The sequence below is a fragment of the Trichechus manatus genome, unplaced genomic scaffold, assembly GCF_000243295.1.
Source record: "Trichechus manatus latirostris isolate Lorelei unplaced genomic scaffold, TriManLat1.0 scaffold00180, whole genome shotgun sequence".
NCBI classification, from domain to species: Eukaryota; Metazoa; Chordata; class Mammalia; order Sirenia; family Trichechidae; genus Trichechus; species Trichechus manatus.
Genome location: NW_004444116.1, coordinates 3,329,837 through 3,344,477, shown reverse-complemented (window position 1 = coordinate 3,344,477; position 14,641 = coordinate 3,329,837). Strand labels below are relative to the sequence as shown.

Genomic DNA, 14,641 nt, shown 5'->3' with positions numbered 1-14,641 from the left:
ATGTGTGGGGGTGTGTGTGTGTGTGTATGTAATATATGTACACACATGGATGTTTATGTATGTACACATATATGAATGTATATATGTGCATTTATATTTATATGTAAAATACTATTATCACACACAAAGAGCTGTGCTTGGCACATAGTACAAAGTGCCCTATGCACAATAATTTATTTAATCCTCATAACAACCCTATGAAGGAGATACAATTACCTTCATTTTACAGATGAAACTGAAACACCAAAAGCCCAAACCCCTTGCCATCAAGTCAATTCCAACTCATAGTGACCCTATAGGACAGAGTAGAACTGCCCCATAGAGTTTCCAAGGAGTGCCTGGCGAATTCAAACTGCTGACCTTTTGGTTAGCAGCCGCAGCACTGAACCACTACGCCACCAGGCTTTCCAGCGGAAACATAGAGGGTAAGTGGCTTGTCCAAGGTGTACAGCTAAGAAGCAACAGAGCCAGGATTCAAACTGAGGCAGAACACATAACCAGATACATCAAATCCTGTCCCACAATATATATACATCATGTTTTTCTTCATGAGTGGGGCAGAGCAGAGATTGGAAGCCTTGGAATGCCAGTCCGTTTACTTGGAATGCCTGTCTTACAGCAGTGACTGTGTCTACTCTAGACTTTAGGATCTGCAACTGGAAAAATTGCATTACACTTTTTCCTAATTAAGTCCACTGAGGCAGGGAGGAAGAATAAAGGCCTACAAAAAGGACACCTTGTCACAGCGATAAAGAAGAGCTATGAATTCGTGAAACATCTTATAACATGGAGGAATCTAGAGGACATTATGCTGAGTGAATTTAGTCAGTCATAGAAGGACAAATACTGTATAAGACCACTATTATAAGAACTCAAGAAAAGGTTTAAACACAGAAGAAAACATTCTTTGATGGTTACGAGGGTGGGGAGGGAGGGTAAGGGTTATTCACTAACTAGATAGTAGACAATTATGTGAAGGCAAGGACAGCACACACTACAGGGGAAGTCAGCACAACTGGACTAAACCAAAGCTAAGTTTCCTGAATACAATCAAACACTCGAGGGACAGAGTAGCAGGCAGGGAGGGTCTGGGGACCATGCTTTCAGGGGACATCTAGGTCAATTGGCACAACAAAGTTTATTAAGAAAGTGTTCTGCATCCTACTTTGTTGAGTGGCATCTGGGGTCTTAAAGGCTAGTGAGCGGCCATCTAAGATGCATGAATTGGTCCCAACCCACCTGGGGTAAAGGAGAATGAAGAACACCAAACAGACAGGAAAGTATTAGCCCAAGAGACAGAAAGGGCCACATAAGCCAGAGACTGCATCATCCTGAGACCAGAAGAACTGGATGGTGCCCAGCTACCACCAATGACCACCCTGACAGGGAACACAACACACAGTCCCTCGTGGAACAGGAGAAAGGTGCAGTGCAGAACTCAGATTCTAGTAAAAAGACCAGACTTAATGGTCTGACTGAGACTGGAGGAACCCCAGAAAGCATGGCCCCTGGACTCTCTGTCAACCCAGAACTAAAACCATTCCAGAGGCCAACTCTTCAGACAAAGATTAAACTGGACTATGGGACATAAAATGATACTTGTGAAGAGTGTGCTTCTTAGCTCAAGTAGATACATGAGACTAAATGGGCAGCTTCTGTCCAGCGGTGAGATGACAAGGCAGAGAGGGTCAGGAGCTGGCTGAATGGACAGGGGAAGTCGGGTGGAAGGGAAGAGTGTGCTGTCACAGCATAGGGAGAGCAATTAGGGTCACATAACAATGTATGTATAAATTTTTGTATGAGAGACTAACTTGAATTGTAAACTTTCACTTGAAGTACAACAATAAAATAAATAAATTTTTATTTAAAAAGGACACCTTGTACCAGTCTAAGCAGAGGAGCCCTGGGCTCCTGGTCCTTGCTGCCTGAGTGATGGGGCTGTCTCCAGGTTAACTTAGAGGATCATGCACTGAGTCTGCTTTATCCTCAGTAGACCCAGTGCTTTAGGAACGGTATTTTGCATTTTTATTACAAGCAGCAGCTGGAGCAGTGATAACCAACCTTGGAGTCAACAAAGATACTTCTGATTTGCATGAGGATATAGCTACAAGAATGAATCTTACTAACATTATGCTGAGTGAAAAATAAGTCTCAGAAGACTGTATACCATGTGATACCCTTTTTATATAAACAAAAGGATTGTAGTTACCTATGGGGCAAGGAGTCCCTCGGTAGCAAAGAGAGTTAAGCGCTCAATTACTGTCTGGAAGGTTGGTGGTTCGAACCCACCTTGAGGTGTCTCAGAAGACAGGCCTGGCGATCTGCTTTCGAAAGGTCACGGCCTTGAAAACCCTATGGAGCATTTCTACTCTGCACACATGGGGTCACCGTGAGTCAGAATTGACTCAACTGGCAACTAACAATGGGGCAAGGTGGGAGGATGGGATATAGAAAGAAGGCATAGGTTGATGTGAGTTATTATCTTCTGGTTTTTGTGTTGGATGGTAGATTCTCAGGTATTTATTATATTTAAAATTTTAATTAAAAAATAAAAGCTGCTATTTTCAATGTGGTTAAATGCAACTTTTAAATGATTCTAAATTTGTTTATCTGAAGTAAGCAACCTTTGAATTAATTGAATTAGAATTAAGGCCCTTAAAGGCAGACATGGGGCTTGTTAGGATTCTTGTGACTTCTCTCCATTCTTCCCTCGTAACATATGAAGTTGTTAATTCTACATCAAGGCTTCAACATCTCCTCATTCCTTAATTCCTTTGCTACCTAAGTAAAATACTCTGTGTGTGCGTGTGTCTTAAGCTGCTCTTGTTTCTTCCTGAGATGAACCCCTATATGCAGAGAAGAGCATCTTCCCCAAGAGGTTCAGAGAGTAATAAAGGGAAACTGACTTGACACCTGCCCTCCATAATGTACTATTAAGTAAGGAGATGAGACAATACAGACGATAATTCACTAACACTAAAAGGCACTATGAAATTCAGAACAAGTGGCTGTCAGGTGGTAAGTGAAAAGAAACCATACATTTCCCAGCAAAATAAAAAAATTCAAAAGATTCTTAGTGTACCAATGGTGAGTGAGCTGCCCCTTCACAAACAAAAGACAATAATTCTTTGATTCAAAGAAATAGTTAACCACTGTTGGGTGACCCAACTGAACTTGACTCCTAAGGAGAATACAAGAGAACATGGCTCTCTCCTTGGTAAAGTTAACAAAGTCAATTAGGGGGAAAAATAACGTGAACAATAATTGGAGAACAGCAAAAGACTCATGGGTAAGTAAAACATGTACTACAGGAGACCCCATGGGGACCACAGTGGTCTGAGGAAGCTGAAATCCTAGGTCTACATTTCTTAGCAGCTCAACAGTGCCCTGTTTTAATAGAGGCTGGGCGGCCTGTGCCTTCTAGCTTGGTCCTACCATGCGTTTTGACTCAATTACATAATTAAATCCCTACACCTAGTTTAACCTGGGATTCCTCCTTTGTGAGGTCTCTAAAGACTGATGAGAAAGCCCAGCCAAGCTAATGTTGGTAGGATTGTTGCAGGGGAATTAGCTTTGCTATATCATAAAGGGAAGTATCTTAATATCTTAGATACCTCAGAATGTGTAAACAGTATGTGCATTTGACAGTATTTCCTCAGTTACATTTCTTTTTTTCTCTACTGGAGAGGAAATGTAACTTTCTTAGGCCTTAGTTTTGCATTTGAAGTTTGAAATGTAAGCAGGGCATTAGAGGTTATCCTCTTTCAACTTAAAAGTATTCACTTTGGTTATTTTTAGCCTGCAGGGCACAGGTAGGCTCATGCCTCTTTCCCAGATTTTTCATTCAGAGCAAATGCAGAGTTTGCCTGGATGCTAGTGTGGGATGTTAAGCAAACCCAGTTTGGGGTTTGTGATAAGAAGATTGTAACTAGGGGGAAAAAAAACCAAGAAAATATAAACATTTATTTGTTTATTGTTTATACTTTATATATATTTAGGAGGCCCGGGTGGAGGAAATGGTTAAGCGCTCTACTACCAACCAAGAGATTGTCGGTTTGAACCCACACAGAGGCACCTTGGAAGAGAGACCTGGCGATTTGCTTCTGAAAATTCATAGCCTTGAAAACCCTATGGAACAGTTCTCCGCACACATGGGGTCACCATGAGTCAAAATCGATTTGACAGCAACTAACAACAACAATATATACTTAAGTATATATGTCATATGTATTTTTATTTAATACATATTTTCAGTATAGTACCTAGTATATTTCTTTTAGTGTAGAGAGATTTCACCTTTTTCAACCTATACACTACAAAAAAAGGAAAACTGGAAAAAATGCAACAAAGTATCAACATAGATGCTGTTGATGAGATTATGGGTGATTTTTCCCCCAGTTTTTTACCCTTCACCATGGAAACTTTTTAAGCACACACAAAAGTAAAGAGAATATACAGTGAATTCCTCCATACCATCTATTTTTAACAATTTATGGTCCATCCCATTTCAAACATATCTTACTTTTTACTCCAACGTAAATCCCAGACACGGTATCAGGAGGATCAGACATTTTTTATGAGCCTCACAAGCACAGGTAAGAGATTCTTCCGCAACGTTGAGAATTAAATCCTTTTTGTAAAGTTGACATAATATTGTCAGCTTGTATCCTGTTTTTCTCTTAATCCCGCCCCCTCTCCCCCCACCACTTTTTCAGGAAATAGGCCTTTTGAAATTCCTCTGGGAACTCCAAATTCCTATTGAATAACAAATATCATTAGTAGAAGTATTTACATTTAGTTATACCTCACCTGTTTCAGAAAGAATTTCAAGCCATTTGTAACAGTATATAAGACAATCAAGGTTGTTAGTTGCCATAGAGTTGATTCTGACTCGGCCACCCCGTGTGAGCTCCGTAGGATTTTCAAGGCTGTGACCTTTCAGAAGATAATCGCCAGGCCTGTCCCATGAATCCTCTGGGTGGGTTCAAACCGCCAACCTTTCAGCTAGTGCTTAATCGTTTGCATCACCTAGGGACTCCCTAGATAGTCAAGGTAGGAGTTTAACATGCCATAGGAAATTAAACGAGACTGAGACAAAAAAAAAAAATGACCAAAAAAGTAAATGTGTAACATGGTAACATAAAGACACTTAATGTGGGCCACAGTTTGGTTTTAAACTTTCACATGAGAAACCTTGTTAATTTTATAGCATAATACAGTTTCCGTGAGATGGAAGTAAGACCCTATGTTTAAGAGAATTATGGGATTCTTGTTAGTAAAAATACAGGTGTTTCTGTCTAGATTCTTGGTAAATAGAAACCATATCACAGGGTCTTACAAAGGGTCTTACAAATCAACAAGGAAAGATGACCACCTAAACAAGTATACAATTCCTTTAAACATAAATGTTGAACCTTAGTAATAATCAAAGCTGTATAACAGTGCCTTACCATTTTTCACCCACTGAAGTGTTTACTTGGGTTGTTGTTTGTTTTTTAAGGATAGTATCCTGTGTTGGGCAGGTTTTGGATATCTAAATTCAATTTTTTTGGAAGGCAGTTTGACACTATCAAAAGCCTTTACAACTAGATAATCTTTGTTCTAGTGATTCCACTTCTAGGAATTGATTTTAAGGAAATAATTACGGAAGTTTGAAAATATTTATCTACACAAGGATTTTCTTCACAGCATTGTTCATAAAAATGAAAAATTAACAATCTAATCAATGTTCATCAATACAGGTTTGATGTGGAATATCTGCAGTGATTAAAATTTATACAAAAGAATATTTAACTTTGTGGAAAGATGTCCATAATTTTAAAAGCAAGTTAGCAAACTGTGTACTACATACTATTACTCATTTGTAAAAATGTATTTCACAGGACATACACAGAAAAGGGCAAGAAGAAAATTTATCAGAATGTTAATAGTGGTTACCTCTGAGTAGTGAGATTATGTATAATTTTTTATTTGCATTTTCTACAATCTGTGTACTTTGTAATTACAAAAAATAATAATAATTATCAATATTGAAGAGGTAACTTTGCCATGTTGGGAATCCTTTCCTGGACAACTTCCTTCCAGTAGAGAGAGCTATAGCTCATGAAAGAAAATTTAGAAATCTCATATTTTGAGATTAGAGACTGTTGTTTCCTGTACTTCTCACTACCCGTTTTCTCTTTAATTATAAAAAATAGGATATGAAACCAAGGAAGTCGATGGGAATCTAAGATTAGGCCTACTGAAACTCAAATCATCCCTCTTCATGCAGAAAAGACACAATCTTTGCTTTACAGAGGAAAATAAATCTTTTGTGCAATAATACAGAAAGTAACCTATCAGGACAAACCTAATTAAAATCCCTAAACATGTATTTCTACTCAGAACTTCAAAGCCCAAAATACAGCACTTAGAAAACCTCCCGTCTCATCACCTCACACTATGTATGGCAGCCCCTGTGCTGGACAGGCGTTTGGCTTCCGAAAGTTCATTTAGTACAGTGCACCTGACCCCTAAACCTTCTCAGTCTAGTTGGAGGAATAATTTCTCACTGCTTATTCTCAGGGCTCCATCAAAATATGTGCCCTCTGGTCTTCATGCCCAAAGCTCAGCTTATTTGGTGCAAAGCTAATTCTGGATGGAGGGATGCTGGGGAACAGCTGGCAAAGGCGATGTGGCTCTTTCTTCCTTTCTCGCCCGCCAACTCTCTTAAAAATCTCGACTGTGGCGCCCCGACTCGACACTGGACGCCTTGGAGACTTAATCCGGAGCACCTGGGAGCGACCAAGGAAGGTCGCAAGGAGCTTGTCGCTCCCGGAGGTTCTCGGGATCTGGGACTGGCAGGTCCCTCGGGGCGGAGACAGGACTTGCTTCTGGGCCCCCGCACTTACGGGATTCACCGCGCCCCACGCGGACTTTCCGAGCTATTCTCCAACTGTCACCGTCGGAGCCCAGGAGAAAAACGAGTGGCAAGGCAGTTCAGGGGACAACGGGAGTAGACATACAGGGGCTAATAATGCTATATAGAAAATGCTTTGTTAGGGTTTTGGTTTTTTGTTCCTCACCATCTTCAGAAGAAAGAAACCCTTAGGTTGAGGCTATCCACACTCAAGATTTCAGTGAGGATTAGAGGTTGGAAAACCGACAAAGCGGCTTCCTTCTTTCCTCCCTTCCTTCCGTCTGGATGGACTGTGCACAGGATATATATGTTTGAGCGCCCTTCTCGAGATGGGTATAACAGTCGAAAGGCCTATGATTGTTCAGTTTTATCCACAAGCATTTTTTCTCCTCCCTCAAAGTCTTTTCCCTTTTCAATCCATGCGTGGCTTTCTTCTCCGGCCGTTACCAAGCGACCTTGACGTCACCACTTTCCTAGGTAAACGTCAAAGGCACTGCTCCCTCAACGTCTATTTTAAAGAAATATTTCGAAAGTTTAACGGGTGTCAGGATGGCCGAGTGGTCTAAGGCGCCAGACTCAAGCTTCGCTTCCTCTACGGGGAGGATTCTGGTCTCCGAATGGAGGCGTGGGTTCGAATCCCACTTCTGACACATTGGTTTTCTTTTAGATCCCATTTTCAAAAGAAATAGACTGGTCGTAACAGTATATATGAACAACTTCCAATTTATAATTTAAACATGAAAAAATGTCCACAGGGGCTAACTAAAGAGATTTTTGAAAACGGAAGCATCGCGAGATTTGTTTACAACCGCGAGATTTGGAGAGCAAAGTTGCTTGTTAAAGAACGGTTAGGCTCTCTGTTGCATCGCGAGATATATGGAAGCCGAGAGACTTGGGCTTTGGGAAGTTCGCTGTCGTATGGTGCGGGAGGGGAAAAGGGGGGACAGGCTGAGGTCTCCTCGCCTGCTTCTACGCTTGGCTCACTTGGGGTCTCCTCTGGATACTTCGTATAGCACTTTCCCACTAATCCCATTTACCTCTCTGGCTCTCTACAGTGCTGTCTCTCGCTAAAGAACTACACAGATACTTTCCTCCTTTCTCAAAATCATGGAACTAGTTCACATTTCCTTTGTAAGTTATGCACATTCACACTCAGGTTGGCAGCTTGTAATTATTTTGTCTCAGTCAAAACTGAGTACCATTTAAACTCCTGGCACACACAAATGAACAGAATAAAATTCGTGAAAGTCTATATCTTCCCTAAAAGTAAGCACTATCAACAGTTTCTTTACAGTTCCTTTTCTTTGCATTCGTTGTATATATAATATATATAATTCATTATATACACACATATTTTTTACAGAAATGCACCTATACACATCGTTCTCGGACACATTTTTTTTTACTTAATATAGGGGAATCTTTCCATGTGCACACATTCTTTTTCCTTACAAAGGAAATATTTGTCAATTATTCCACAGTATGAATATATCTACCTTATTGAATCACTTTTTTGCTGAACATTTAGGGTATTTCCAGTAACCGCTCATTCAACAAATATTTAGTGAGTGCTCTTTACGTGCCAGGGATGCATTTCCCAGGGATATGGCAGTAAAAAAAATAAAAATGTTTGCCCTTGGTCGCTATGAATCGGAATCGACTCGACGGTAACGGGTTAATGGGTTTGCCCTTGGGGAGTTTATATCCTCGTTAAGTGACTGGTTGTCTCAGGAACACGGCATTCCAAGACTTCCTTATCTTTTAGGAGAAGAATATAAATCTTCGATCTTCAGACTAAATGTCTAAAGCCAGTTATTGAAGATTCATATCTGCAGGATGTAAGGGCAAATATAAACTAAAAATAAGGAAGAGATCGCCTCCCCTTTTCTTTCATCAATCACTTTAGAAAACTTTTAAAGTCTTTCTCTGTCTCTCAAGGACCTGGAAGCCATTTCTTTTGAAATGTAATCATCAAGGAAGATCCCCTCACTGCCTCCCAGTTTCGTAGGAGGAGATTACCATAACTTCAGCTATTCTTCCCGAATGCTGCTAGAAAATTAGCAATTTTTTAAAAAAATTTATTTATTGTACTTTAGATGAAGGTTTACAGAACAAATAGTTTCTCATTAAACAGTCAGTACACATATTGTTTTATGACATTAGTTAACAACCCCATGACATGTCAACACTCTCCCTTCTCGACCTTGAGGACCTTTTTTCCGGTGAAAATATACATAGCCAAAGTTACACCATTTCGAAAGTTTCTACTTGTACAATTCAGTGACATTGATTACATTCTTCCAGTTGTGCTGCTATTCTCACTATCCTTTTCTAAATTATTGCATCACCATTATCTTCAACTCACTGCCTCCTAGGCTTCCCATCAAACCTTTTGAGTTGCTGTTGTCAATCTGATCTCACATAATTCTTTATTTATTTATTTTTTGTACCTTAGATGAAGGTTTGCAGAACAAATAGTTTCTCATTAAACTGTTAGTACACATATTGCCCTATGACAATGGTTAACAACCCCATGACATGTCAACACTGTCCCTTCTCCACCTTGGGTTCCCCATCATCAGCTTTCCTGTCCCTTCCTGCCTTCTAGTCCTTGTCCCTGGACTACTGTGCCTCATTAGTCTTGTTCTGTTTTATGAGGCTGTCCAATCCCTGGCTGAATGGTGAACTTCGGGAGGGGCTTCACCACTGAGCTAAAAGGGTGTCCGGGGGCCATACTCTCGGGGTTTCTCTAGTCTGTCAGGCCAGTAAATCTGGTCGTTTTTTTTTTGTGAGTTAGAGTTCTGTTCTACATCCTTTTCCAGCTCTTTCCAGGACTCTACTGTGATCCCGGTCAGAGCAGTCAGTGGTGGTAGCCAGGCACCATCTAGCTGTACTGGACTCAGTCTGGTGGAGGCCGTGGTAGTTGTGGTCCATTAGTCCTTTGGACTAATCTTTTCCTTGTATCTTGTTCTCTTCATTCTCCCTTGCTCCCGAAGGGGTGAGACCAGTGGAGTATCTTAGATGGCTGCTCACAGGCTTTTAAGACTCCAGACACTACTCACCAAGGTAGAATATAGAACATTGTCTTTATAAACTGTGTTATGCCAATTGAGCTAGATGTTCCCTGAGAGAAAATTAGCAATTTTATCTTGAAAACATTAATATAATAAATTGTATCCACTTAACTATACATGTAAAGAGTAAGATTTCTTTCTGTTTTAGCAATCTCATTATCACATTACCTGTGATGCATTCATGTTCTGGTTTAACACGTGTTCAATAATAAAACTTTTCATTCTCTTCTGTTTTTGTGGTGAGGTTTTCTGGGTTGGGAGTAGATTTGTTTTCCATTACGTTTCCTCAACAGAAGGTAATACAATTACCACCGGTTTACATATGGAAAAAAATTGAGCCCCAGAGAGGTTAATTGTTCAAGGTCACTTGGTCAAAGAAATATTTGTCTAAATAATTGGCTCTCCACGTTGGCTGCACATTAAAATCACCTGAAGAACTTTTAAAAAACACAGATGTCTGTGTCCCACTTTAATTAGTCTGAAATACGGTCCAGCCTGGGCATAAGCAAGTTTTAAAAACTCTTCAGTTGTTTCCAATGTGCATCTAGTTTTGAGAAATTCAGATATATAAGTGAATGCGCTAAAAGTACGCTAAATGTATTTATGTTTATAACTGTAAGAAAAGTTGTAAGAAAAAAAGAAGTAAAATTGGAAACTAGTATGTTCTACACACTATGAAAATTGCTTTGCTACCTGGCTGAGTGATCTAAAACTGCGCTGAATTTTAGGACAGTGATCTGAATCTTGGCTGCAGGTTAAAGAAAAAAACCTGGGGGCTTTAAAAAAATGTTGACCCTCAGGCATCACTGCAGACCAACACATCAGAATCTATGGGACTGAGGGCAGAGCACTGGTGTTTTTTACAGGATTCAGGCACACTTCAGGCTCAAAATTTAAGGGGGCATAAAATAAACTCAGTAATCAAGATAAGTAATATTTAAAATAATCAAAATTAATTTAAAAAATCCATGATCAAAAAAATATCAAAATTTTAAATAAAGATAGCATCTGACCTTGCGCTTGCATAACTCAGCTCACCCCAATCTCAGCCCTGATTCTGTTAAAACTTTGTTTACAAAAACAGGCAGCTGGCCTCTGGGCCCCACTTGATTTTTTAAAATATTTCATTAAAATGTTATTTACCTTCATTACTGAGGTTTTTTGTTTTTTTTTCTTGTTTTTTTTTTTTTTTTGCTACTCTCTAAAATTTTGCTCTGGAGGCTCTGGTTTTGTAAAAGCTCCACAAGTGATTATTCTACTGTGCAGCTGCAGTTTGAGGACTACTGCTTTGGGAGCATGAATTCATTTTATTTCCTCTAGTTGACTCCTTTTTCCTTAATTGGTTTAGCTCTGCAGCCAGAGCTTTACTTACCTAACCACAAACTTGAACTGCTCACACCCCATGAGATAAAAGCTATTCTTTGATATTTTCAGGTACCAGTGACACTGAAGTGAAGTAACCCCAATTTCTTCAGGAGATTGATTTCTTTCCTTCACTCGTTGAGAAATATTTCTTGAATACTTAGTTTGAGCCAGGTACTGTGCTTGCCCTAGGGGCTGTAATAGGAAACAAAGCAAACAGTGCCCTCAAGGACACACAGTTGGGGCAGAAGATTAAACAAGAAGAAACAGGAAATTCTAATACAGTATGGCAAGTGCCAGAAGAGGTAGCAGAGAAAGTTTTGGTGTGGAGATGCTATCTATCTAAGCTAAACTTCAGTGTAAGGAAGAGAAAGCCAGAAAAGGAGTAGAGGTAGGAGAAAGACTGACTGAATCAGAAGGAGCAGCATGGGCAAAGTCCTAGTGGGAACCTAAAGTAGTTCAAAGTAATACTGGTGAAGACTTTGCTAAGAGGATGTGGTGGAAAAGGAAGCTAAGGAAGATTCCAAACCAAATCTGTTTCCAATTGCCTCATAGGGTTTTCAAAGCTGCAATCTTTACAGAAGCAGACTGCCACATCTTTCTCCCAAGGAGGGGCTGGTGGGTTCCAATTGCCATTTTTGTGGTTAGCAGCCAAGTTCTTAACCATTGAGCAACGAGGGCTCCTTCTAGAGGAGATTCCAAACCCAACCAAACCCACTGCTGTGGTGCCGATTCCAACTCATAGCAAACGTAACACTGCCTGGTCCTTCTCCATCTTCAGAATCATCTGTGTCAATAATCTCCTTGAGGGTCTTCCTCGCTTTCGATAACCCTCTACTTTATCAAGCATGATGTCCTTCTCCAGGGACTGGCCCCTCCTAATAATATGTCCAAAGTACTCGAGATGAAGTCTTGTCATCCTTGCTTCTAAGGTGCATTTTGGCTGTACTTCTTCTAAGACAGAGTTGTTCGTTCTTCTGGCAGCCCTTGGTATATTCAGTATTCTACACCAACGCCATAATTCAAAGGCATCAATTCTGCTTTGGCCTTCCTTATGCATTGTCCAGCTTTCGCATTCATATGAGGCAATAGAAAACACCATGGCTTGGGTCAGGCACATCTTAGTCCTCAAGGTGAGATCTTCGCTTTTTAACTCTTTAAAGAGGTCTTTTGCAGCAGAGTTGGCCAATGCACTATGCCGTTTGATTTCTTGACTGCTGCTTCTATGGGTGTTGACTGTGGATCCAAGTAAAATGAAATCCTTGACAACTTCAATCTTTTCTCCATTTATCATGATGTTACATATTGATGTGAGGATTTTTGTTTTCTTTATGTTCAGGTGTAATCCATACTGAAGGCTGTAGTCTTTGATCTTCATTAATAAGTGGTTCAAGTCCTTTTCACTTTCAGCAAGCAAGGCTGTGTCATCTGCATATCACAGGTTGTTAATGAGTCTTTCTCCAGTCCTGATGCCCATTCTTCTTCATGTAGTCTAGTTTCTCGGATTATTTGCTCAGCCTACAGACTGAATAAGTATGGTGAAAGGATACAACCCTGACACACATCGTTCCTGTTTTAAACTACACAATAGCCCCTTGTTCTGTTCCAACAACTGCGTCTTGGTCTATGTACAGATTCCTTACAAGCACAATTAAGTGTTCTGGAATTCCCGTTCTTCGAAACAGTATCCATAATTAGTTATGATCCACACAGTCAAATGCCTTTGCATAGTCAATAAAACACAGGTAAACATCGTTCTAGTAGTCTCTGCTTTCAGCCAAGATCTTCTGACATCAGCAATGACATCCCTCGTTCCTTGTCCTCTTCTGAATCTGGTCTGAATTTCTGGCAGTTCCCTGTTAATGTACTGCTGCAACCGTTTTTGAATTATTTTCAGCAAAATTTTTGTGTGTGGTATTAATGATATTGTTCAATAATTTCCACATTTGGTTGGATCATCTTTCTTTGGAATTGGCACAAATATGGATCTCTTCCAGTCAGTTGGTCAGGTAGCTGTCTTCTAAATTTCTAGGCATAGACGAACGAACGATTCTAAGATTGTACCAATTTGTTGAATCATCTCAATTGGTATTCCGTCAATTCCTGGAGACTTGTTTTTCGCCAATGCCTTCAGTGCACATTGGATTTCTTCCTTCAATACCATCGATTCTTGATCATGTCCTGCCTCCTGAAATGGTTGAACGTTGACCAATTCTTTTTGGTACCGTGAGTGTGTATTCCTTCCATCTGCTTTTGATGTTTCCTGGGTCGTTCAATATTTTGTCCATAGAATCTATACCTATAGCCTGTATCAATTGAAAGAATTCAAGATTGGGATTAGTGATAACATATAGGATGTAGTTGTTGAGCTGAAGAAACTCTTTGGAGAGGGGAGTTTGATCCTGACAACGGGAGAAGCAAAGAGTCGGTTAACTCTGTAGGTCAGTTTGAGAGTTTTTGGCGATTTTAGTACTCTCTTCACGCAGAAAACAAAAGGCTGGGGAACCACTGAGAAGGCGAGACCTCCCAGCGTCCTAGAGAGGATCCGGAAGTAACCTAGGCTTTTGTAGGCTGGGCTGGTTCGGCGATCGGCTTCTTTACGGTCAGTTAGAAGTTAATTTTTAGTTCCCCCTCACCCACTTGGAGTTCCTGGTGAGAACATCGGATTCGCTGGCTGGAGTGGCGGTGTCGGAGACCTAGCCAGTCAGGGGGTAGGTGGTTCCTGGGCTCCTCGGAGGGAGCGGCTGAGCAGGCTGATTTTGGCGAGAGTTGGCGTCCACTTTTCCGGGCTGGCGCCCCCGGATGTTTCAAATCGTGGACTCCGGGGTGGTTCTCGGCGCTAGCCAGACCCGTGTTCTTGCGGACCACCCACCTTATCATCTGGCCTGCGCTTTTTCCGCAGGGCCTCGGACGGTGTGTCACAGCCCCTGAGCCAGCCCAGCCTCCAAAAACCAAGGTTACTTCGGTTCCTCTCTAGGTTTAAACAAGAGAAGATTCTCCTGTTCTTTTTTGGTACCCCAGAGTTATTTGGGATGATAGATTATTTGGCTCTTTTTAGCTCTTATCCTGCTGTTTTATTGTGACATAAAGAAAATAATGTTTGTGAAAGCACTTTGTAAACTGCACTATAAAGCACTATATGAAGGTGAGATTTTTGTATAAAAAGGGAGAAGACAGCTCCTGTGGTGGAGATAGATATAAAAGCCAATGATTCCAGCATCACTTGCTAAGTACCATGAAGGAGATGAACAAATGCTATGGAATTGCAGAGGAGGGGGCAACTTTGGGAAGCAGGAAAAGCAAAAAT

The 14,641-nt window shown here is 40.6% G+C and overlaps 1 protein-coding gene and 1 non-coding gene across 2 annotated transcripts in view; both read left to right on the top strand.

The window, feature by feature from the left end:
- The first annotated feature begins 7,441 nt into the window (after positions 1–7,441).
- Positions 7,442–7,548, top strand: TRNAL-CAA (transfer RNA leucine (anticodon CAA)). The gene is made up of 2 exons: positions 7,442–7,479; positions 7,503–7,548. It is a non-coding gene; the product is annotated as a tRNA-Leu (tRNA).
- A 6,044-nt stretch (positions 7,549–13,592) lies between these two features.
- Positions 13,593–14,641, top strand: part of LOC101358792 (DNA-binding protein RFX2-like) — a 55,253-nt gene continuing 54,204 nt past the window's right edge. Inside the window, exon 1 of the mRNA XM_023741387.1 lies at positions 13,593–14,479. The gene's annotated coding sequence lies outside the window, so the exon portion shown is untranslated. The remainder of the gene's footprint in view (positions 14,480–14,641) is intronic.